A 25,681-nucleotide genomic window follows, 5' to 3' on the forward strand; every position below is an offset into this window, starting at 1 on the left:
TGGTACCGATAGTCTTGTGATTTTTCAAATTATTTTAATAGCCAATAATAACACATCATGAGAATGATCCATTTCCACTTACTGCCTTTCTTAGTACTAAAGTGACAACCCTAATGATTTTTATTAAACAAATGAACGATATTATGAGCATGTCCATAAATTCGTTCACAAATTATATATAAATAACTCGACACTGGCTATAACACCTAAGATAGTTGAAAAGCCATTAAAAAAGAAGAAGAAATTATTTATATTGACATATCAACTACTTGTTCATACACTTCATAGAATTCTGTGTTCCTTAGACAAGAGGATACATAGCTCTTAAGGCCTAGTATTCGATAAATAGCAAAACTGATTTTCTTTAAACGTAGGTAAAATTTGACGTACATATGTAATTGTTTTTTTTAACTGTTTTTGTATTGAAAAAAATATTTTTTTTGTCAAAATAAATATGTGGAATTAAAAAAAAGACATTGAGAGATAAGGAGGTAAAAGAAATATTTTATAAAATATTTTTTTCACTACATATTCTAAAAGACAAACAAAAAATCCGATAGTAATAATAATAAAACCCTTCTCCGCTCCCCAATGGTGCATAGGGTACTACATCATATAAACGCAGTGTTATCTTGATCGTTTAAACATGAAGGAAAGGTGATCAGCCCTCCGCTTCAGGTACCAGTTCAGGGTTATGATAATTTATTTATCCATGAATAAATATTACAGTGAAAAATCACTTTTATTTATTTGACCCCCCCCTGGAAATCGAACCCGGCACCTCCAGTACGGTAGCCGAGCGTGCTGACCATTGCCGTATTCTAAAAAAAAATGACCAGACGTCAGGTTCTATGCATCACCGGAAGCTAACTGAATTTTGTCATTGCGAGTAGGGCCTTAAGGCTATATTCCCATTCATAAAATTACATCACTTGGATGTTCAGACTTCCATCTTCTTCCATATAAAAAGTGACGATAGAAGTTTCATACCAACTTGAGACACCTATAAATTCCATTTAAACTAACTAACCATCACGCCGTTTCCCCGCAGTGTTAGGCAGAGAGAATAGAACGCCACACCACTCTGTCCTTGCAAACATTATTCGCCTCTTCCACGCTCATGCATCTCCTCATACATACCCGCCGACTGTTTCGACTCCTAACCTGACCACTTTCAAGTATTTGGCATACTTGATCGTGCCAAGTTTTTATCGGTCTTCCTCTGCTCCTGTTTCCAATTACATTAAAAAAATACAATTTCTAAATTGTATTTTTTCCTTATTATCACCATTCCAACATCTAACGTGGTTCTTTTATATTAAATTTGTAACATTTGAGATTTTTTTACGAAATTGTTACAACGTAGGTACCTACCTGCCAGTGGCGTGCCTAGGGTTTACCAGTAAGGCAAGCCCATTATTTTTCACATTCTTGAATACATGATGTACCTATAATTTCTTCACCTCATATCATTCCCAGTATAGTAAGCACCCAGAAAGTATTATAAATATAAACAATGAAATGTAATCATTATAAAAATATGCATACATGTAACTTTTGTAAGGTATATAAAACCCTTATCCGCACCCCAATGGTGCATAGGGTACTGTGTCATATAAACGCAGTGTTATCTTGATCGTTTACACATGAAGGAAAGGTGATCAGCCCTCCGCTTCAGGTACCAGTCCATGGTAATATTGAATAAATATTACAGTGAAAAAATCACTTATATTTATTTTACCCCCTTTGGGAATCGAACCCGGGACCTCCAGAACGGTAGCCGAGCGTACTGACCATTACACTACGGAGGCGGACAGGTATAGCCCTCACTTTTCAATAAAAAAATGTTCACTTTAACAAAATATCTTCCTCATATATCATCACCATATAATGGCATGCATAGTGTTTAATAATCATATAAGTGCGCGATAATTTAAAAATAGTCATACATTGATTATGTATTTTTAATCATTTGGTCTAGATTTAGTCATTTTTATTTGAAGTTGTTAGGCAAGCCGGGCTTTTGGGCTTCTAGGGAAGTACCGCCACTGCTACCTGCCTACCTACCAATGTCTCACATTCTCACGTAGGTAGCCTTAAATGAATATTTGTAACATAGGCGCCTATTGAAAAAAATAACAATTTCTTCACTCTATAGCTCTATACGATTGCTTCATTGTTGGTACATTGTACACACTTATATATCAACTACATTTATTAGGTAAGTTTTTTTCAGGTCAACTGCCATTGATTTTTATTCAGCGTGAAATTTCTTCGAAAAAAAATATACATAAGGCTGAGATAAGCATTATAGATAAATATTCTCAGTATTATTAATATTTAAAGCATTTACTTTGTGGTTAGTCATTTTTTCCTTATTTAGTTTTTTACAAAAATGTTAATAAAATTAGTATATAACCACTCACCGAGATTTTTACGTCTACCGGTTTCGAGACGTACCCGTCTCTTCGTCAGGACAATCACTAACACAGCATGCAAACAATACTACCCTTCACCACCATAGCACCATTTACATACCAAAAATCGCATGTGTTAGACATTTTGTGTAGTTTTGAGTGTGTAAATGGTGCTATAATGGTGAAGGGTAGTATTGTTTGCATGCTGTGTTAGTGATTGTCCTGACGAAGAGACGGGTACATCTCGAAACCGGTAGACGTAAAATCTCGGTGAGTGGTTATATACTAATATTATTAACATTTTTGTAAAAAAATAAATAAGTAATTATAGATAAAATTAAGGAAGGTGTGTTGAGATGGTTTGGACATGTGGAACGCATGAGCGAGGAAAGAACGTATATTATATAAATACTTGGTATTCATATTATTCTAACCCTTATCCGCACCCAATGGTGCATAGGGCACTGCATCGTATAGAAGCAGTGTTATCTGGATCGTTAAATACATGAAGAAAAGGTGATCAGCCTTCCGCTTCAGGTACCAGTCCAGGGTCATATTAAATAAATATTACAATGAAAAATCACTAAAATTTATTTTAATTTATTTAAATTTATTTTTATTCATATTATAGTATTATACTATTAAATTCGAAATACTTGGTACACATTACACGTATAAAATAGTTATTTTTTTCTATAACCACATATAATTTCGCGCTACCATTATCAAAATCGTGACAATCGTACATAAACAATACAGTAAAGTTTGCAAATAGTTTTATCGAGCAATTTCATATAAATTTTTATTATAATTTATAAATATTATAGGTACCGTTAATGCCATTAAAACGTGTCGTTCCAATAATTTTATACATTAAAAAAATGCTTGAATATACCATACAGGGAGGACTACATTGTACCAATTCTTCTTCTTCTTCATTCATTGTTTTGCCGCACATTCATCGGAGAAATCGCATTGCGACTGCACTCAGTTTCCTTTCATCCTTCATTTCGCTCACTCCTTTCAAGAACGTCATAAATCAAAAAACTTGATTTTTCAGGAGAACGTTTTTAATGTTTAAAAATATAATACAATGTATTAAAAATAAATATCAAGCCACTTATTGAACTTTTTTACTGTGCAACAGATCTTTTTAGGTAAAATCTGAAGGTTTTTCTTCATTTGAAAAATATTTAGTATATTTAAAAAAAATAATTTAACAATGCCTTTTCTTCAAAATGCAAAAATAACACTTTCTGCCCTGTAGCGGGTAAATAGTAAGTTAAAAATATTTGGCTTTTGCTGGGATATAGTACATTTTCTGGGTATTCCGAAAACATGCACGACTGAAAATTGTCGATTTTTGATTTATGACGTCCTTGAAAGGAGTGAGCGATTTGTCAACTCCAAGCATTGCATCCATACATCCGGTCTTGTACCAGGATTCCGTTGCGTACTTTTTGCATTCTTTCCTCATTTCTTCATTCGATCATCTATCACACATCGTTTTGCCGCACATGCGTCGGAGAAATCGTATTTCAAATTTGTTCAGTCTACGTTCATTCTTCTCGTTCTCGTTATTAGCAAAAAAGCATGCTGTTATTGAGCAATTGCTAGTTAGTAGCATGTGTATACGTACTTTGCTACAGATAAGCATGCTTATTTGTACATAATATATACAGTAAAAGAGCATGCTCGTCTCAGGTATGATCACAAGATTGACCAATCAAACATCTATTTTTTTATTTCAAAGCTTTTTACACACATAAGTCATATATCGCAGTCATACAGGAGAAAGTGACCAAGTGCATTTTTTTACAAAAACGTGATCATTGACTATTTGATATCTTACTAGCTTAATATTGCCCTGAAAAAGTCCCAAAGTGATTTTAAACTTGAAAGAATAATATGTTGACTTGTTAAAAATGACTAACTGCAATGATGTTTATTTTCTTGCCAAGGAAAAGTGACTTAAATGGCCCTCCTGAACATTTTACGTTTTGTTAGTTGGTCACTTTCTCCTGTACGATTACTAGATATATAATATTCCCGATGAGTAGTTTTTATTTCTCATTTTGGGACATGGGATTAAGGTTAAGACTGAAATACAAATGAAAGAAGATTGCAAAAAAGATAAAAAATTTAAAAAAAAGGAATATACGGCAAAATATAAAACAATAAACAGGTATAAAAGAAACGCATATAAAAAAGGTAAGAAGGGTGTTTAAAATAAACAAATGGGGGAAAAAACAATAGGAAATAAGCATATTATACATCGTTTTGCCGCACATTCGTCTGAGAGATCGCATTTCGATGTAAATACTTTCATTTTGCATTTTTATTTATGCAAATATAAATTCGTTCCCACCGCCAAGTATGCCTATAATTTACTACAAATTTGTACGGTTTTATCGCATGCAAAAAATACGCTGGAAAAAACCTTTGCAAGAATGAAGTCATTAGGTTGCGATATACGATCAGTGTGACAACGGTATGGCCGCGTTAATATCGTTGAATGCGCCAATTGGACGAACGGAGCGGTCCGTAATGTTGCCGGGCGAAGAAATCCCGAGAAACGGCGGCCTTCGCGATTTGCCCGGGATTTCTCGTCGACGATTTTTCGAAAGGAGATTCGTTATTCAACTTGAATAAAGACCCCCGACTGACATAAGTGTGTAAGACGTTTTACTATGGCAAATACCGGGGTACCTTGTTTAATCCTGTTTCGATTAGTCCTGTGTGACTTTTGCCATGTTTATTCACGAATTATTTAAAGATATTAAAAGAAAAATATTTGTGTTTTTATTGTTTACACGATTATTTCAATTTCATACTATTTCTGTGAGCCTAAGCGGCTCGTTATTAGAAATAGGTGTCCAATTGTTTTAGAGTGGGTTCGAACCGAGAAACTCTGACTTAAGAGTCCGCGTCGCCAACCACAGGACCACAACCCGACACATAGATTTCTCGGCTGTCCAAATTCAAAACACAGTAAGGGACATTTTTTCGTAGTACGTTGTTTTTTCATATCGCGCACTCCTTTCAAGAACGTCATACATTAAAAAACTTGATTTTTCAGGAGACCGCTTTTAAAGTTTAAAAATATAATACAATGTATTAAAAATAAATATCAAGCCACTTATCGAACTTTTTACTTTGCAACAGGTATTTTTAGGTAAAACCTGTAGGTTTTTTCTCCATTTGAAAAATATTTTGTATATTTAAAAAAATAATTAAACAATACCTTTTCAGACAAAATGCAAAAACAACACTTTCTGCCCTGTAACGGGTAAATATTAAGTTTTAAAAATGCCGCTTTTTCTGGGATATAGTAAATTTTCTTGGCATTCCGAAAACATGCACAACTGAAAATTGACGATTTTTGATTTATGACGTTCTTGAAAGGAGTGAGCGATATGTGCACTAAGTAGATTCTACTTAGCCCAAAAATGCAAAATAAACGTACTATAAAAAAATGTCCCTTACTGTGTTTTAAGTTTGGACAGCCGTGCTGTGAGGCAAAGCTGTAGGGTATAGATACACACGCTCATTATTAGCATAAAAGCGTGCTTTTATTTAGCAACTGTTAATTAGAAGCATGTGTGTGCGTACTTTGCTAGAAATAAGCTTCCTCATTTAGAGCGTGTATATATTTTTAAACTCCTCACCTTTTAATAACAGTTTTCTTTTCAAAACCATATGATTATTTCGAAGAAAAAAATATTTTTTCAATGCAAAAACGGTGTTTTAAAAAAAAACAGTCACGGAAAATGTTATGTTTTGAATATTGAAAGCATTAACTTTGTGGATCATAGTGATATATTATTTTGAGAAATAAAAAGACTTTGATTTTTGATCCACTCACATTTTTACTAACAACCAACTATTTTATTTATTGTTTCGGCATTAACTTTGTGGTAAGACAGGTTACAATGATTAAAGAAAACACTTCGTTTTTTACCACTCGAGTTTTATTATAGACTACATGTTTCAGAAGTTAAACTTCCATCATTCAGGTCTGTATAATAACTTATTATACAGACCTGAATGATGGAAGTTTAACTTCTGAAACATGAAGTCCATAATAAAACTCAAGTGGTAAAAAATGAAGTGTTTTCTTTAATCATTGTAATAACCAACTAGTTTCGGCAACAACCTGTTGCCCTCTTCAGGGTTTAATTGAATTAAATTAAATTGAATTAAACCCTGAAGAGGGCAACAGGCTGTTGCCGAAACTAGTTGGTTGTTAATAAAAATGTGAGTGGATTAAAAAACAAAATCTTTCTATTTCTCAAAATAATATACGGAAAATGTTACCTGGATTTAGAGAAAAATTAGTTGCAACTTAACGAATACTGGGCCTTAGGTACGCCAATACGATTTTTTTTAAATAAATTCAATAAGTGATATATCCAGTCAGCTTTTTTGATGAAACATACTCAAAACGCTGCACCTTTTCATCTCCCATCATCTCGATCCTGCCTCGACCTTCTAAGTGACAATAAACAATAATTATTGTCGCCGATTATTGCCGACTTATGTCCGACAAGTCGGCGTCCTTTGTCGCCACTCTCAGGTAGGCGGGCGACAAAATAAAATCTGTTTCGGTGTCGCACTCACGTGACTTTTCTGTATGTTTTATTTAATTTTTTTATTATTGTCTTATCGGAAAAAAAAACTTAAAAAAATAATGGGAGTAACCCGCAATGCTTCTATTTTAGAGGCTTGTCTGCAGGTAGGAAAGTAAGGATAAGGAAGGTAAATGTGAAAAATACATCACAAACACCCAGACCAATTGAAAATAAATAATTTATTATTAGATTAAAACCAATATTTTTAGCTTTTCCACTTTTTTATTTGACCAGCGACCGGGTTTCGTCGTTACCGACATCATCAGACTGGATGACCAGTCTGATGATGTCGGTAACGACGAAACCCGGTCGCTGGTCAAATAAAAAAGTGGAAAAGCTAAAAATATTGGTTTTAATCTAATAATAAATTAAAAATGCAATTCCATCACGAAGTGTCAGTGGATAATATAAATCTATTGAAAATAAATACATTTCGAATTCATTAAGCAATTGTCAGAAATCGAACCTGCGATGCCAGCTTCGCAGTCGATAACTTTTTTTTTACAACAACGTTTTTTCAATTGAAATAATACGTTTTTCTTCCGAATATGTGGTTTTGAAAAGAAAACATTTATTGAAAGGTTAGGAATTAAATAAGAATGATAAAACCATACAAATATTCAATGTGTATTATTATTTTTTGACATCTCATCAAAGATGAAGAAGAATATGAAAGTCTGGGCATTTACGGGGCTGACGACCGTCATAGGCTAGTTTAAGTGATCACTTTACACACGTGTAACATCACCAATTCTACCCAATATTCAAAACCACACTACTCTAATTCTTGGAATTCAAATTCAAATTCTATGACGGTCGTCAGCCAGCCCCGTAAATGCCCAGACTTCCATATTCTTTTTCATCTTTGATGATATGTCAAAAAATAATACGAAAATAACTCCTGTAATCGGAGATAATCCAGATTTTGTGATCAAGTATTTGGACACACTCAACATGTTTATTCTTGTTTATTCTTAAAAAAAAGTCTAATAAAATATATATTCAAAAAAAATAATGTGAGCGGAGACAAAACCGTCTTCTAGCGCTGCCGATCGCATACTGATTGCGAGCTCCCTATTAAGGTTGGTTCATTAAAAAAAATATATACACAAGTATATGTCCGCCTCCGTAGTGTAATGGTCAGCATGCTCGGCTACCGTTCTGGAGGTCCCGGGTTCGATTTCCAGGGGGGTTTAATAAATATAAGTGATTTTTTCGCTCTAATATTTATTCAATATTACACTGGACTGGTACCTGAAGCGGAGGGCTGATCACCTTTCCTTCATGTGTAAACGATCGAGATAACATTGCGTTTATATGAAGCAGTGCCCTATGCACCATTGGGGTGCGGTGAGGGATTTATTATTATATATATATATATTTATATGTTGTGGCAACCCACACATCTATTATGGCAACTCGAGTGAATAACCGAACACCCTACGGAGCCCGCAACGAGCGGAAACTAGCCCGTCACACTTCGTCACCGTCCGTCCTCCGATCGACACGTATTTCAACTGTTCTCATATTAGAATCACGCGATTATTGCTAAATATTTCATAATTGTAATTTTATAGAACTTAATAAATTTGTGATAAAAGTAATCCGCTTTCATCTTGCTTCCCTTCAGTTAAATTAAATTGGTATTCAACTAGAAACCATAATGTACATTATACTTTCTCAACTCGAGAGTCGTGAAAGTTTCAGAAATCACAGCATACGTTGGCATGAAGAGCTATTTTATGCGTGTATGTAAATATTTATTAACATGGTTTTTGAGTATAGTTTACGGTATTTTTATGGGGCGGGCGGTCGTTATTTGTCCTTTCTTATTGTGGACACTGACAACAAAGATGCGTTCGCTCTTTATTGATGGCTATATTATAATATTAATCGTAGGATTACCTTTTCCACGGACACTAAACGGCTCTAACTCCGTGTATTATCGTTTGCTGGTTTTATTTTCTTATTTCAGAAACATATTTTTTTTGAAAATTTAACACTATAATACCATTTTTTTTATTTATTTATTTATTTTTATTATTTATTAACTCCATTTTAATTCAAGTATTAATTTTTAAATCAAACACAGATTTTTTGAGTCTACTAAGTTGTATTTTATTAACAAAAACACATAAAAAATTAATATTGTGACAATTGTTTCATCTAGTTATGGCATTTTCAAACGAATGCTAACATTCGTTTGAAAATCGTGTCGGCTTTTACAAATTTCATCGATATTTGATATAGCTACTCTCATTTCTTCATCCAAATTGCTAAGCCAAGGTTCACAAATCCTTTTAATGGACCTACCATCACCGCCTGTACAAATTGTTACTTCCATAAATTTCAATTGTTCTAAGTATGATGATATAGAATCAAATATATCTTGACCGCTGTTGTGATGTGAGCGCACACAACTTCACTTTGCAAGGGTGCTACCATCTAGTCATTATATTTGCAACTCAAATCGCACAGTAAGTGATCCAACATGAAATTTTGGTTTTCATCATTTCGCGAAGCACTTGCAACCAGCTCGCGGAGCACCAGCTACGAACCACTGCTCTAGAAGGATGAAAAGCCATAAAGAAAAGAAATTTAAGTACATTTAAGTCTATGGTATTTGATCTACGAGTATTTTGATGGTTTATTTTCTCATACAAGAAACATTTATCAATGGTTTTTCCGGTATTTTGTCCAATAATTGTCGTTATAAAAGTCTCCTTAATTCGCTGTAATATCGTGTCACCTTTATTATGTTGAGACCATACTTTATGGCGCCTGCAATAATCATTGCTGAGACCTGCTATTAACACCTTCACGCCTTGTGATGATGACCAATCATATGAATGGGTCACATACGATGACTTCTCTATATCATGTTATACGATTTAGCATTTTTATTGCTTCCAAATTTGTTTATTTATGTCAAGCTTTTTTTTATATTGACACTCAAAATCTTCTCTCAAACCCTTATCCGTACCCCAATAGTGCAGAAAGCACTGCTTCACATAAACGCAGTGTTATCTTGATCGTTAGCAAATGAACGAAAGGTGATCAGCCCTCCGCTCCAGGTTTTTTTTTTATATTGACACTCAAAATCTTCTCTCAAACCCTTATCCGTACCCCAGTAGTGCAGAAAGCACTGCATCACATAAACGCAGTGTTATCTTGATCGTTATCAAATGAAGGAAAGGTGATCAGCCCTCCGCTCTAGGAACCAGTCCAGGGTGATATTGAAAAAATAAAAGAGGGAAAAATTACATGTATTTATTTGATCCCCCCTGGGAATTGAACCTGGAACTTCAAGAACGGTAGCCGAGCGTGTCGAGCATTACATTATCTCAAGAAGAAACAAAAATCCACTTAACGATCTATAAAATTTATAAGCAAGGTAAACTTTAATAAGAAAGATTGGATTGGAAACAGAATGTGCAAAAGAAGGTATTCAGTTGACAAAAATTGATGAGGGAAGAGGACATTTTGGATTTAGCGATATCTTATTTAGAAAACATGACAAGACGGATAAGACAAATAAATGAGCTATGTGACAAATCTTGATTGAAAGAAGATATTGAATCCATTGTGTCTATTGTATTGTTGTATCTTTTGTATTGTGTTTAGGGATCAACTTTATTAATTGATCAAGAACTATACACATGCACTATAATTTTTAAGACATATAAACTAAATGTGCTATAAATCCTTGTACATGATAGACAAGGTAAGGCAAGTAATAAATATAAATAAAAAAGGTGAAAAAAGATTCCTGTGAATGCTTTTAATTCTGCCTTAGCTGATAAAAGCGTGCACCTGTTCGGCTGTCCAAACTTAAACACAGTAAGGGACATTTTTTTGTAGTAGGTTTTTTTTGGATTTTTGGACTAAGTCGAATATACTTAGCCCAAAAACGCAAAAAAAACGTACTACAAAAAAAGTCCCTTACTGTGTTTTGAGTTTGGACAGCCGTGTTGCTTTGCTGATTTGAGTCTCAAGGGAGAGATCAGGATCTAAGAGCTTGTCCAGCAACGTCTCGCTGCAGCTAGAGTTCAAATTGCCTCAGGCTGGCGGTAAGGCCGGCTGTACAATTCCCAGCCGATTCCCAGTTCGCGGGTATCGCCCTGAAACCGCAGAATTTATCTCTGCATGGGCGCGAACACCGCGCAATGTTGTCTGTGGTCGGCGCGACTCATCCGCCATCCGCTGGCAATAAACAGTCCACACTACCAGCGCGGCGCTCTTTGAGCCGGCCGGGTGTTGGCTGTCTTGCTCAAACGTGGATAATGGCGTTTTCGACTGTGGTTGCGGAGAAATTGAGATGGATTTTACTTTATCTTTCTGCTTTCCTGGTGCCGCGAGCTTTTCCATCAATGCCGTTCTTTTAATGGCGCTTTTATGCGTCGTGAAATCCATGTTGACCGAAATTTTGGACCATCAAAATGGGATGTTTTTCTGGTAGCTACCATTCGCCACCTTCCATTCTCTTAATATCTTTAAAATATATATATATATATATATATATATATATATATATATATATATATATATATATATATATATATATATATATATATATATATATATATATATATATATATATATATATATATATATATATATATATATATATATATATATATATATACGTACTAAAGGTGACTTTAGTTATCTGCTTCTATAGCATAGTGGTTACCGCATTTGGCTACAATGCTGATGGTCACAAATTCAATTCCACTAGAATCATATCAATAACAGGGGTTTTAGGTTTTTTTCAAAATTGGCGATTAGACTGAATGCAATCTCTCAGACGAACGTGTATCAAAACGATGTATGATAGATGTTCGAATGGTGAAAATAATGAAATAAAGAATGCAGAAAGAAGAGAAGCATTATCAATAAAATTACGGAAGGGGTGTTGAGATGGTTTGGACATGTGGAACGAATGAATAAGGAAAAAACGTTAAACAAATATATGAGGCAAATAAATTAAATGGAAGCAAAGTAAGATCGAAACTTGGCACGGTAAAGTATTTCAAATACTTGATGTGTATGAGAAGATGCATGAATATGGAAGAGGCAAAGAATGTTCGCAAAGACAAGAGTGGTGTGGCTTCCTATTCTCTCTGACTACCTTTGCGGAGAAGCGGTGAGATGGTTTGTTAGTTAATTAGTTAATTAGTTGTATGAAATGTCAGTATTTAAGGGGTCAACTTCAAAATGAAGTAATGAAACAAGGGATATCCAAAAAAATATCCTTTTTATCCACCGTTTATTTCCTCTGCGAATCATCCCAAAACAATACAAACGTCTGCTTCTCCCCGAAATGTGTTTCTTGCTGCAATAACAGTTTGTAAAGTAGGGTAGTTTTTTGCTTTGCACAGTGGGTGAGTGGTGAATAGGGGCGCTTGGGCAGTTGGGCACCCCGTGGCTCTACGGGGCGCCCTTCAGTGCCCTGCGGAACCCCCGTTTAGGCATCCCCCAAAGTGTGCAACACGAACAGGCAAATGGAGAACGTGTGGAAAGTGACTAATTATTGCAATAATCTTTGTCAATTTATTGAAGGTGCCTAAATTTTTGGTGAAACTTCTATCATTTAAACATTTGCAATTACCATAATGAACTATGACGCTTTGAAGTATTCATCGACATTGTCTCGTTAGTTCGCCTCCGTATTGTAATGATTAGCTCAGACTTCCATCTTATATGTGCAATGCTGTTGGATTCCTTTGATATGCTAGTTCTTATTTCATAGATTTGGAAGTATGACTAATAGTGGCGATACGATAGATATTTCATCTCAACTTCTGACAAGTATAATGTTGAAATATCATAATATAGTAAACGATCCAGTGTTTGATAATACATATAATTTTATTTGATTTAGTTATAACAGTTTATCTTTTCACCTGTTGATGAGGTGCAGTTTTCATTTTTTTTAATTACTCTGTCTCTGAGATCTAGCAACGGCTTATCCAACATGGCCCTACTTTCTAAGTAGGGCCATGTTGTAACTTAACTTCATAAGGCTTATAGCCTTTTCTTACTCGTGAGTGGCTTTACTCTTTATGTTAAAAGTTACAATAATTTCATGTTATTTATGAGTGAAAATTCTACGTAAAAACACTCGCTAATTCCACAGTTCTCGAAACCAGTCGTGTTTTACATCCATTCCCGTCAGCAATTCTGCTTTTTTTCTTTTTTACGTAGTGCCATCCATTTTCAACGATTGCTTATTCAAATCGTCTCTGGATATCCCACCATTATTATAACATAAAACAGCGGTGGGCCCCAGACCAAAAGGGCCGCAGCCCTGTCCCCATCGTGCGTAGCCCCAAACGCGTTAATTTACAAATAAAAGCTGAGCTGTAACAAAACGAAGAAAAAACACGCGCATAACAATAATATCAATTTATTAGGCGCTGTCTATAATTCGGCCGCTTTGAACTCTCTTTCGACCGAGGAGGATATTATTTTTGTTTTAATGTCGACATCATGACACTTAGATGAATTTATGGCCTTTTACAATTTTATACGGTTTTTTTATCGATACCTCTGTGGTGAAAAATGGTGAAATAGCGGAAAAAGAAGTTTATTAGAAACAGATTATGAAAATTGTGGATTGAAAGATGTTTTTATGTAGTTTTTGGCACCTCTTAGATACATTTGCATTTTGAAAGCGTGAGAATATGATAAAAAAAGATAAAATAAGGAATGAAGAAATTGGAAGTAGAACCAAAATGGCGGATATCATAGGTCGCGTAGCAAGACTGAAGTGGCAATGGGCAGGATATATTGCAAGCCAAGACCTCACAAGATGGACCCCTAATTTTTTAAGATAAAGGCCTTGGAAGAATAAAAAAGCGTTGAAAGATCTCAAAAAAGATGTTTCGATGACATAGCCGCTGTGAGGGGTAAAAAATGACTGCAAGCAGTTATTGACCGACAAAAATGAAGGATACAGAAGAGACCTATATGCAGTGGAGGAAAGAGGGCTAGAGAAGAAGAAGAAAAGAATATGACTATGGCTACTTCATTTTTACATTAGCCTAAATAAGGGATAATACATCGTCTCTTTAGATGAAATATTGTATTATATATCCAACAAAATCCACAGTGATTTTTTCACAGTCCATGGACAACACCAAACTTCATAGAGGAATTGAGTATATAAGTATTGCATAATCGAAATACAAAACAGGGTGACAAAGAAAGACTTCTCTGGTCGTGTCCAAAGTCTTTATATATATAACTAGATATATTATTTTTTAATTGATGTTTTACTTAGTAAATACCACTATTTCTTAAAATCTACTGTGACACGTGTTTCGATGCATTCCGCATCATTTTCAAACACCGTATGAGAAGCTAATTCTAAATTTTAGAGTTGGGTCCTTGGGACGTTGAAGGTTGAAGAGGGGGTAGGAGCTGTTTCTTATTTTATTTAATTATTTAATTTTAATTTTAATTTTATTTTAATTTCTTATTAGTGGGAACATAGACAATAAAACATGAATTAAAAATGGATACATTTTACCACAAAGTGACTGTCGAATCAATTAATGAAATGAGATATGCTAATTTAAGAGGAGTGTATGTCAGGACAGATGAGTATGGCGTTCTATCGTATCTGCCTAGCCCTCCAGAGAAACGACGTGATTATAATAGTAATAACTCTTCTGTAATACATAAATTGTAAAACCCCAAATAATCTTTTACTGTTGTATTACTTTATCTAGTAGGTAAGCATCTAGACTCCCCAGCCCTGCTTAGTAACTCATTGTTCCCGACATGTTCCGACCAATGAATCCCTAACATGCGCCTGTAGCACCACATCTCAAACGTCTCCAACCGCCCCCGTTCTGCCTGCCCGATAGTCCACGTTTCGCTTCCAAACAACAGTATACTCCAGACTAGAGTTTTAACTAAGGTTTTTCTAGTTTTTTAACTTAAATTATCATTTATAAATTCACGTGAAAAAAGTCAACTTAGTGCCATGGGTATAGAAACCCCTACCACCGAGACAGATTGTGATCTACATGACACACGTAGATCTTGAGAGTAAGCTATGATACAGAGGGAGGTCACAATATATCTAATATGGTTGCAGTGACATAAGGGATGCAAATCCCTTGACCTCATAATAAAAATAATAAAAATATGGGTATAGTACGTCCGAGCACTGTGCCACCGGATGTTCGATCGAATCACGAGTGCCGACAGTAAAGTTGTATTTCGTACCAATAAATTGACCAATAATGACCAGTTGCGGTGACACGAGTGTGACGTCAACACCAATAAAATCACCAGATGCATTTAAAGAACACGAATTTCGAAAGGTGTGATCTCACGCTAAGAAAATAAATAAAAAAAAGGTGGAAGATGGTTAGATCAAAAGACAGTGATATGAAGATGTACAGGGGTCCAAAGAGATTTATTTAAATGTTCAAAATATATTTCTCGAATATTCTTTATGTTAAGAAATCAATATTTTGCTGTCTTTTAGTTTCTGAGGGCTTACATTAATTCGCATAAAAGCCTATATGGACCTATCGTCCAAAAATATTCGGGATTTTGTACGTATTTCGTTCTTTGAATCTATCTAAAACGATTCATACTTATGTAGAGTATTAAAAAAAACTGTCTCTCTCGAATTGTTCATACCTTTTATAGAGGGTAAAAAAGATAAAAAAAACAATTTTTTTTTCTTTTTAAATAACTTTTTTATTTATTCATTTTACTGATATTTTTAACATTGTTCATTCATACCAAGTTTTCTATATATTTTATAATTTTTCTATATTTTTACTCAAACTCTGATCCAGTAAAATTAAATGATACTACAATGCAAAACTGCAAAGTATTTCGGAATAATGTAAGGGTATGTGAAAGAAAATGCATAAATTTGGATGAAGTCAAAAATATTTGAAAAGATAGCGTGGCATTCTATCCATTCTGCCCACCATGTGGAAAGCGGGTTTACTTAAAACCAAAAAAAGTGTCATTCTGTTGCAATATTTTACAAAACATAACATTATCATACTTCATACAAAGAAACTACATAATTCACTTCATTGTCCTTTTATCAGGGCATCATGTCCTATCTCTTATATTGTGGTTATAAAACGTATGTATTAATTCATTTATCACATACATAAAATACACATCTCTTACTCGTTGATATTCGTAGCTTTTTTCATTTTCTACTTTTTGTACTCCTATTGAAATCAAATCAAAATCATATGTTGAATCCATGTGTGGTTAGTCAAACTAAATAGTTTTTCATATTATTTTTTGACATGTCATCAAAGACGAAGAAGAATATGGAAGTCTGGGCATTTACGGGGCTGACGACCGTCATAGAATAAAATAATAAAAGAGTTGCTGCTTAATAAAAAGCTTCTTTTCATCTCACCAATAGATAGATGTCTCTAGTGAAGTTCTAGTGATTCAAGAATAATGTTTCAAAAATTCGTTCATATACTTCTTCATCTTTGATGAGATGTCAAAAAATAATAAGAAAATATGGAACTCCTGTAATCGGAGATAATCCAGATTTTGTGAACAAGTATTTGGACACACTCAAAATGTTGTAAATAGTTTTTCTACTCATGATCATCCATTTCTTACATCTTTTCTTTTTAGTTCTTGACTTCTGTTTTTTTTTCATTCTTTCTCAACACAAACTTTATGAACCCCTCCTTTTGAAATTCGATGCGGTTCTTTCTGTGGTCGTTTCAAGAAATCGAATCTACCTGATCCTCTTAGCTCAAATCTGTTCCGTGACTTTAATCCACCTCTCCAAAATGTCTCTGTATCAACTTAGTGACTAGTTCAATGAGATATCGTTGGTTCGCAACTTTTGCTGCGGTGGTTTGCAGCTCGACGAAGGGTTTTTTCGAACGGAGACGGTATCCGACAAAGGTTGTCATAAAATTGACAAAACTTTACTGCTGTTTTTAAAGCAGTAAAAATCAAAGAACATAGTAGCGATTTTTGAAATCAGGGTCAAATATCAACTCCTTACTTAACCTTCATCTCACGAAGTATGTGAAAGTATTTGAAAGATCCCAGGCCTATTCATAGAAATATCGTATGTAATAATAATATGGAGCTTACGGAGATATTTACGACAAACGACGTGTAGTCACTATCATGTTCAAAGATCGACTGCGCGAATGATTTAAAAAAATACAGCTGTGGCGCGCAGTAGTTAGAGTGAATAAAATAAAATGTCTCGGGCAAACATAAATAACACACGACAACGTGGACCGTTCGAACATTGGATCAGGCATCGATGAATTGGATCGTAGATCGCTAGAATATTGATGAAAACAATAAAATGAAGATCACACGTTTTGAATATTTTAAAACGAAAAATGCTGAAGTATTTCTAAGTATTACTTTAAAGATTTGAATCAGATTGCTTGAACGGTTATTGTTTTAGGGCCATTTTAAATCCCTCTCTTAGTTTCGGGTAGAATAATATTCATAACACGAATTTTACATGTGTAAAGTGATCACTAAACCAGCCTATAATAGGTCACAAACCCTGTAAGTACTTAGACTTTCATATTCTTTGTCATGAGATGTCAAACGGTGTATTATTCGTTTTTAAAAAATTACTGCAATATTTAAAGAGTGCCAAAATTTGCCATAAATAAAACCTTTTATGATATTCTCAATAAAGTCAGGAATAGTATCGTATCTCGAGTGGGCTAAGTCAGAAACTTTTGATTTATGAATTCCTTGTCCCAAAATATGATATATGTACACCGTCAGTCCGCCTTATGCAATTGATCAACATTAGACCATTTTTTTGAAAACGGACTGAACGCATGAAGGTTTCCTTTTATGGCGGACTCAGGGTACAATGGGTGTAAGTCTAATAAATCCGAATGGTTTTTATGCAGCGAGCACCTGTAAAGAATCTGTGGAGAACTAAGAAGAAGAAAGAACATTAATGTGTTCGAGTGTGATGCTGGAGAAATATGGGTCATTTGAGACAAAACTTCACAGTTAAAAATTAGGTTGAAATCACAAAGAAAATGTGAATAAAACTTAATCCATCAACTTTTTATTGTAAACCTTGATTTAATATAGTTATTCCAAAATAATGTACAAATAGAGACGAATTATCTTTTTATACTAGGATAACATAAAAGTCTAGCCATTTACAGTGCTAAGAATCTATTATTAGCTATGATAATGATAATTTTGGATAATTTATAAACAACGATTTTTGTTTATTACCAAATAATTTTTAAATAGACTTTCGTTGACTATCATGGTATTTTTGTTGAGTCGTGTTGAACTGTCATGGTATTTTTGTTGAGTCGTGTTGTGTCATGGTATTTTTGTGCAATATTGTTTGACATTTCATCATGGAAAGACTTACACCGCAACAACGCTTACAAATTGTTCAATTTCAAGATCCTATGTTATCGACAAAAAATTGTTTTGTTTGTTAAAAAAAAAATGGGACTTCTGTAGTATGGAAGCCGCATAGTGTGGTTCATATAGCGTGTACATTATTTCAATAAATAAAAACCATAAAAAGGAAAAATTGCATACTTAAAATGAAGTGATTTTAAAGATATGCAAATAAATACATGCATACGTACATCCACATACATATATGCGTCTTCGTAAAAAATACAAAGTTTTTTCCTTGCCCTGTTATAGTTATGAACCGTCAAATTATTAATTCTCATCGTCGGTTTTTTTTATTCTATACGAGATGACCCACTGTGCGCAGTACGATTTATCATTGTTTTTGGGTCTTTGTGCCGCGCTTGTAAAAGCAGTAAATAACAAGTCAACGTATTTGAGGGTCTTTGCATCGACAGCGGGCATTAGACCCCGAAATCCTAGAGGCTAGAAAATAGACTAACAAAAATTCAAATTATCATATCTTTGCGCACATACGTAGGTACATCGAAAATAAAAGTTTTTACGTTTTGTCATTTTGCTTACCAAAATGTGTATTTAATGAAGAATTTATAAATATCGCTCACTCCTTTCAAGAACGTCATAAATCAAAAATCGTCAATTTTCAGTTGTGCATGTTTTCGGAATGCCCAGAAAATGTACTATATCCCAGCAAAAGAGGCATATTTTTAACATAATATTTACCCACTACAGGGCAGAAAGTGTTATTTATGCACTTTGAAGAAAAGGTATTGTTTAATTATTTTTTTAAATATTCTAAATATTTTTCAAATGGAGAAAAAACCTTCAGGTTTTACCTAAAAATATCTGTTGCACAGTAAAAAGTTCAGTAAGTGGCTTGAAATTAATTTTAATTCATTGTATTATATTTTTGAACTTTAAAAACGTTCTCCTGAAAAAACAAGTTTTTTGATTTATGACGTTCTTGAAAGGAGTGAGCGATATGTACTTTATTTTATCCTGAAATCTGAAATATTTTTTTTAGAGGAAGTGTATAAATTTGTATAGTTTGTTTGCATGAATTATATGTTTAAAAAAATCTAAACATCGATAAAGAATAATATGAAAGTCTAAGCATTTATTTACAGGGCTTACAATCTATCGTAAGCTGGTTTTAGTGATTACTTTATACACGTATATCATTCACCATTCTACCCATGATAGACATCCATACTGCTCAATTTTCGAAAGTTATATTTATGCTTCGATTGAAAAAATATTGCGTTTGCTACTTCTACAATGCCATCTATGGTTGAATTTAGCTTTTTTTTTATTAATTAGCAGAGACCTTCATGAAACGTATGTAAGTTTCTTTTCGATTTATTTTACATACTAGGAGACGCCTACGGAACTGTGTGCAAACTAAACTATGCACGGTGATTCATTTGCGCATACGCGGAGGTATGCAAAAGAGTTTGGCAATTAAAATTTCTAGAACCTTTCATTATACAAAACATACTTCATGTCAAATCTCAATCACAGATATTGGTAAATTTAATTGTGTGATATGGTCAGCAATGCAAATGTGCTCCAAAGTTCAAGAGTAGAAATACAGTTGGTGACTGATATCAAGGTCCAAAAGGTGTCCTATCTGGGGCATGTGCATATATGAGAGAAGTACGACCTATTACACCGAATAGAGGGTCCATGAGGTGTGAGCAAAAGACAGAGACAGTGTTAACAGCTGTCCAAGAAAAGGACAATTACTCTCATGTGGTAGTTTGGATAACCTTATATGACACGTGAAGAGAACAAGTAGTGCATTGCACATGTCATGATACTGAAAAACAGCGTGTGATATTGATCATATACTCTTTAAAGCGGTTGCAGCCTTACAACCGTCCATATTTTGAAGCGGTTGCAGCCTTACAACCGTCCACATTTTGAACCGGTTGCAGCATTACACTTTTTGAAGCGGTTGCAGCCTTACAACCGTTCACATTTTGAAGCGGTTGCAGCATTACAACCGTCACATTTTGAAGCGGTTGCAGCATTACAACCGTCCACATTTTGAAGCGGTTGCAGTCTTACAACCGTCCACTTTTTGAAGCGGTTGCAGCCTTGCGCTGTTTGAATGACTGAGTAGTGAATAACGAGCCATCCAGTTGTGGAGTGGAGTGCGAACACACCTCAGAGCCGACGCAGTGGGGTTCCATGTCCGTGCGTCTGTCTGGCCGCCACCGCTCCGCGGGCACCGCTGTCCCTACCTGTTCACCGAACGCAGGCCTTCTCAACCCACAAGTCAATCACGCTAACTCTGGGGTCGACCAACTTATTATATTATTTATCGATTTGGCATTAACTTTGCCAGTTTTTGTTATTAACTGTCGATGAAAACATCAGTAGTTTGCGAAACTAGTCGTGTGTAATGAAACTCAGTTAATAGTCGGGCCTGCACTGGAAGAGAGAACTGTGGAAGTCCAAGGGGGAGAACTTTGTTCAATACTAGATACAAGAAGAAGGCTTGAAGTAAGTAAGTGGTCTAATATAAGGGAATGTGCGAAGCCACAAACTACAGCGGATGAACTGCATAGACCAAATTATCACCTATATGTACTGTAACGGGTACGCTAAGTTACAGAGATGGATGGAGACTGACCATGAAAGATGCAAACCAATCATTTCACAGATTGTTATCAGAGAAAAAAAATACGGATAATTTATCACCTCTTATTGAAAGCTGTCCCACCGCATTCCCAAATCTGATACAGAAGCATCTAGGCTTCCTGACAGACCTTCTCTTGGAAAGCATTTTTTTAATTAACTAAGTGCGAAATTTATAGAAAATGTGAAACAAAATTCTACCGCGATTTAACTGTGAATTTGTATTTAAAATAATTTACTTTCAATATTGGCATACCGCATGCTTAAACTGTTTTATTTTTTTATTTTTTTTTATTTATATACATTTATTTAAATCAAATTTATACATGTTTAGAACTTTTTTTTTGCAGAGACCCACCAAGCCACCTTATGTGTCTTGTCGGTGGAGGTGTGTTTAGACTTTGATGTTCTCTGCGTTAATTTAACCACGATCACTAGATTATCCCTCTTGTTCCCAACAAAGATTCAAATAAAACATATTTAATTACCTAGACGAAACAAAAATCCACTTAATGATGTATAAACCTTGTGCATAATAAGAGAGGAAAATAATAAATGCAATTCCCATCTAAAAAAAAATCTAGCCACGATGTTTGTGTGAAAGCACTAAAATAAAGAATTTGTCACTTCTTGTCGTATTTTAAAATAAAAGAGATCTTTGGTTGAACTACCCTGGTCGCCGTCTGTGAAGGATGTTTTACATGTCTTCAGATCGCGCCGGCAGACCATATCGAATCGCTCATAGTAATCTGAAGCTAACTGCGAAAATTGCGGGCTAAAAAAATACGCGGCCTCCCGTACCCACAAGCCGGGAGAACAAAGGTGTATTCGGGGGAGACAAAGCTTCCAGGAAGGTATAAGGTCTAGGAGATGATTTTTGTATTATTATTCATCGTTTTGTTATTAATGGCGTCTTGACACAAGTTTTCAACTGGGTCGTTTGCAATATGGTGCATTACACATGATGCCTTTCGCTTTCAACTCTTCAAAGATCTTTTAAACTAACTAAAAGTTAAGAAGATCTTTTTCAAAGGTTTAAAAGATTGTGCGATCAATTATCTAACGAGTCTTACCATGCATTTAAATATTTTTTTAAAATTTTATTACTAGCTGCTGAAATTGAATAATTTATTTGGTATTTTCATATTTCGTTTTTTTTTATCAATTTTTTTTATATATTTTATTTGTCTTACTTAGCCTTTTACAAACTTTTTTCAAGCCTCCATTCGTTTACGAGTGCTTTGGAACAATTTTTTTAAATTTTTTTCAGCCATTAAATATGTACATATGACATTTTAAATTTGATTCAATTTATGATCTTTTGAGTGTGTTCCTTCGTTCAGATTCTCAGGGTTTATCTCCATTTAGTTATTTATATGGTATATTATATATTATATATATTATAACTCCTAAGTGTAGGCAAACCAAGAATCTGTGAATAAACTCAAAATATTGTAAATTGAATCCAACATAAAATGTCATATATGGTACTCGTAAATTTGTCTGTCAAAAATTTAAATGAGGTGAAAATATAAGAATAATAACCGTTAAAAATTATGCTTTTTAAGAGTCTTTTAGTAGATAAAATAATACGAGAAGAATCTCATATAAATTTTTAAAAAATCCATGTTAATTTAAAAAAAAAAGCTAAACTCAACCATAAACGGTGCCAAGGATGTGAAAAAGGGTATCAAATAAAGCATAAATATAACCTCCGAAAATTGAGTGGTGTGGTTGTCAATCATGGGTAAAATGATCACCTTAAACCAAGCTAGCCCATGACAAGTCGTAAGCCTTGTAATTATCCCTACTTTTGTATTCCTCTTCATCTATGTTGAGATATTAATTTGATTTAATTTGAGTTATTAAAGTATATGTGATACTGCCGTTTTAAGCACAAAGGCAAAACATTCTCTCATATCCACATTTAATGGTGTATAGGGCACTGCACCCAATCGACACGATGTTAATTTGATGTCTACTTATAATAAGGCAAGGTGAATCGTGAGATTACATGTAAAAAAGAAGGTCTGAACACGTAAAAAAATATTTTATAGCGTAATTATTTTATGGTAAAAAAAGCTTGATAAAGTTGCAAATTTGATGTCATTACTGTCAAGAGTAGATGACCAAAAAACTTAGAAATAATTGAGACATCAGCCTCGCAAAAAGTCTGATAAATAGCGGTACAGATTGAGCAAAGAAAAAAAGTAAATACGCTAAAAATAACGTTAAAAAAGTATTCATCAGCTAATCATTTTCCTTGCACACATTTTACACCTTTGGCACCAGCTCTTGCAGGTATTTTCTACTATCAGCATCTCTTAGGTTATCCATTTCACCTGTTATGACACTTCTTGCGCAAAATGGACAATGTGTGCGTCGAACCTTTGACGTGGATTGTCATGACATTTCTGCTCTGTTCCTAGCATTCTCTCCTTTCTATATGTTATTAATCTTTCTATCCGTAGAAAACATACATCTCAATTATACAAAATCATCTACCTGTTCTAAAATGTCCCCATTTACTTCATTTTACATCCAGATCTACAACATTTATCTCTTTCAAAAACCATGACTTTTGATTTGTTAACGTGCATCAACCAATTACTTTCCTTGCACACATTATGCACCTTTGGCTGGTGCTCCTGCAAGTCTTCTTATCTATCGGCATCTCTTAGGTTATCCATTTCACCTGTTATGACACTTCTTGCGCAAAATGCACGATGAGATGTCGGATCTTTGATTTCGCGATTCGTCGGATCCGTGACGTGGATCCCACTAATTACTCATCTCGGCTCGACGCTTTGTCTCGTCAAACATCAGGTAGAATTCCGGGAGAAGAGGTGATTTCGTCTTGTTTGGTCGACGTCGCTCGCCTCCACGCAATCTCTAGATTAATTTGGACCATTTGTTTCAATTTCTAAGGCGCTCGTCTATGTCAGATTTTAAATTTCAAACATTTCTCGTTTATAATTAGTCTCCGGAAGGTTTGGCCCGAGTGAAACAAATTATCTTTTATGATAGCCATTAAAGTTTTGGATATTCATTTTTCCTTGCCATTTCTGTTGTTTTCTTTATTTGTTTTATATTCTGAGTCGTTTTCTGCTGTATAGACATGGGCTATCGAATTATGAAACGACTTCCTTATAAGATGTTGTTACTTAATTTGGTTTTGGGATTCAATTATTTAAGGCTTATCATGCAAATCAGTTCGCAAACTCCTAATATGTTTGACATTTTGACATATTTTGACACTTAAGCTGAAAATAAATAAATTTAAGAATAGTATCCCATATAAGGGAACCGAAAATAAAACAGTTATCCATTAGTGCTAATATAAATGGAATATTTTTAAATATTAAAATTCACATGTGTAAACCACCTCAACACACCTATCATACATTTCATCAATTGGGAAAGCATTTCTTTTTATATTATTTCGAGAAATAAAAATACTTTGTGTTCTGATCCACTCACATTTTTATTAACCAACTAGTTTCGGCAACAACCTGTTGCCCTCTTCAGGGTTTAATTTATGACTAAACATATATATAAAAAGAAACAGTGTACAAGTTGTTGGGTTTCAAAAGGGTAGGGGTGGGGGTAATGGTGTTTTAAGGAGGGGTAAGAGCAAGGAAGGGGATAACTCTGTTTAGGTTGGGTCTGATTTTATGGGAAAAATATTAAAAATGGGACTTTGACTACCGTTTATTTGGTTATTAATTATATTTAATTTTTGTTCAACCGCTTTTTTTTTCTAACACCTCTAAATTATTAATTTGGCTAGTTCTGTTATTACAATGCAAAATTTTTATCCCATCTTCAAAATTGAACGAATGATTATTAGATAAGATGTGGTCCGCGAATTCCGAAAAATTGTTATTATTAAGACATCTCATGTGTTCCTTAATTCTAATGTTAAATGAACGCGATGTTTTTCCAATATAAAATGCATTGCAATCATGGCAAGTTAATTTGCAAACCCCCGATTTATTTAATTTATTTAGCATTTCTTTAGCAGAGACCTTTTTATTTGGAGGTTTTCAAGATTCTAAAAGGATTTTTTTACATATCGGAAAACGCCTAAAAATACAATTTTCAGTGCGGCTTATAATTTGACCATCTGGTGAAATTATTAGTACTTCACGATTTTTTATACCTTCTCGCGTATAAAGCTGTATCCTTACCCCTTATTTATTTTAAGCTTATCGTCACTTCGATTGTTTATTGAAGAGACAGATTTAAGCTCCTTTTTCTGGTAGACGTATCACTCATGTAGTACATGCTTGCTAACTTTTTCATTTTTATTTTTTCATCTTTTTTATCTTTTTCATCTTTTTTAAGTTTTTAATTTAATTTTAATTTATTTTATTTAAATTTTTTTGTTGTTGTTTTCTGATAGTCAAGTGTTAATTATTTTTTGTATTGACACTTTTATTCTAGTTCTACTTATAATATCTATTGTATTCTTGCCATTGTATCCTTTACTATGACCTAAGTTATGACAAATTACTAAACTTGTGTCCGACCCATCATGACGTATGGAATCGAAAGTAGAGCGGACACCGTTGCCACAAG

The 25,681-nt window shown here is 34.2% G+C and overlaps 1 protein-coding gene across 3 annotated transcripts in view; it reads left to right on the top strand.

Annotated features, from left to right (window-relative positions):
* Lim1 (LIM homeobox 1) overlaps nt 1-25,681 on the top strand; it is a 110,550-nt gene that overhangs the window by 79,650 nt on the left and 5,219 nt on the right. The window lies entirely within an intron of this gene.

Source organism: Brachycentrus maculatus, unplaced genomic scaffold, assembly GCF_059751285.1.
Source record: "Brachycentrus maculatus isolate JH-2025_06_01 unplaced genomic scaffold, ASM5975128v1 h1tg000285l, whole genome shotgun sequence".
Taxonomy (NCBI): domain Eukaryota; kingdom Metazoa; phylum Arthropoda; class Insecta; order Trichoptera; family Brachycentridae; genus Brachycentrus; species Brachycentrus maculatus.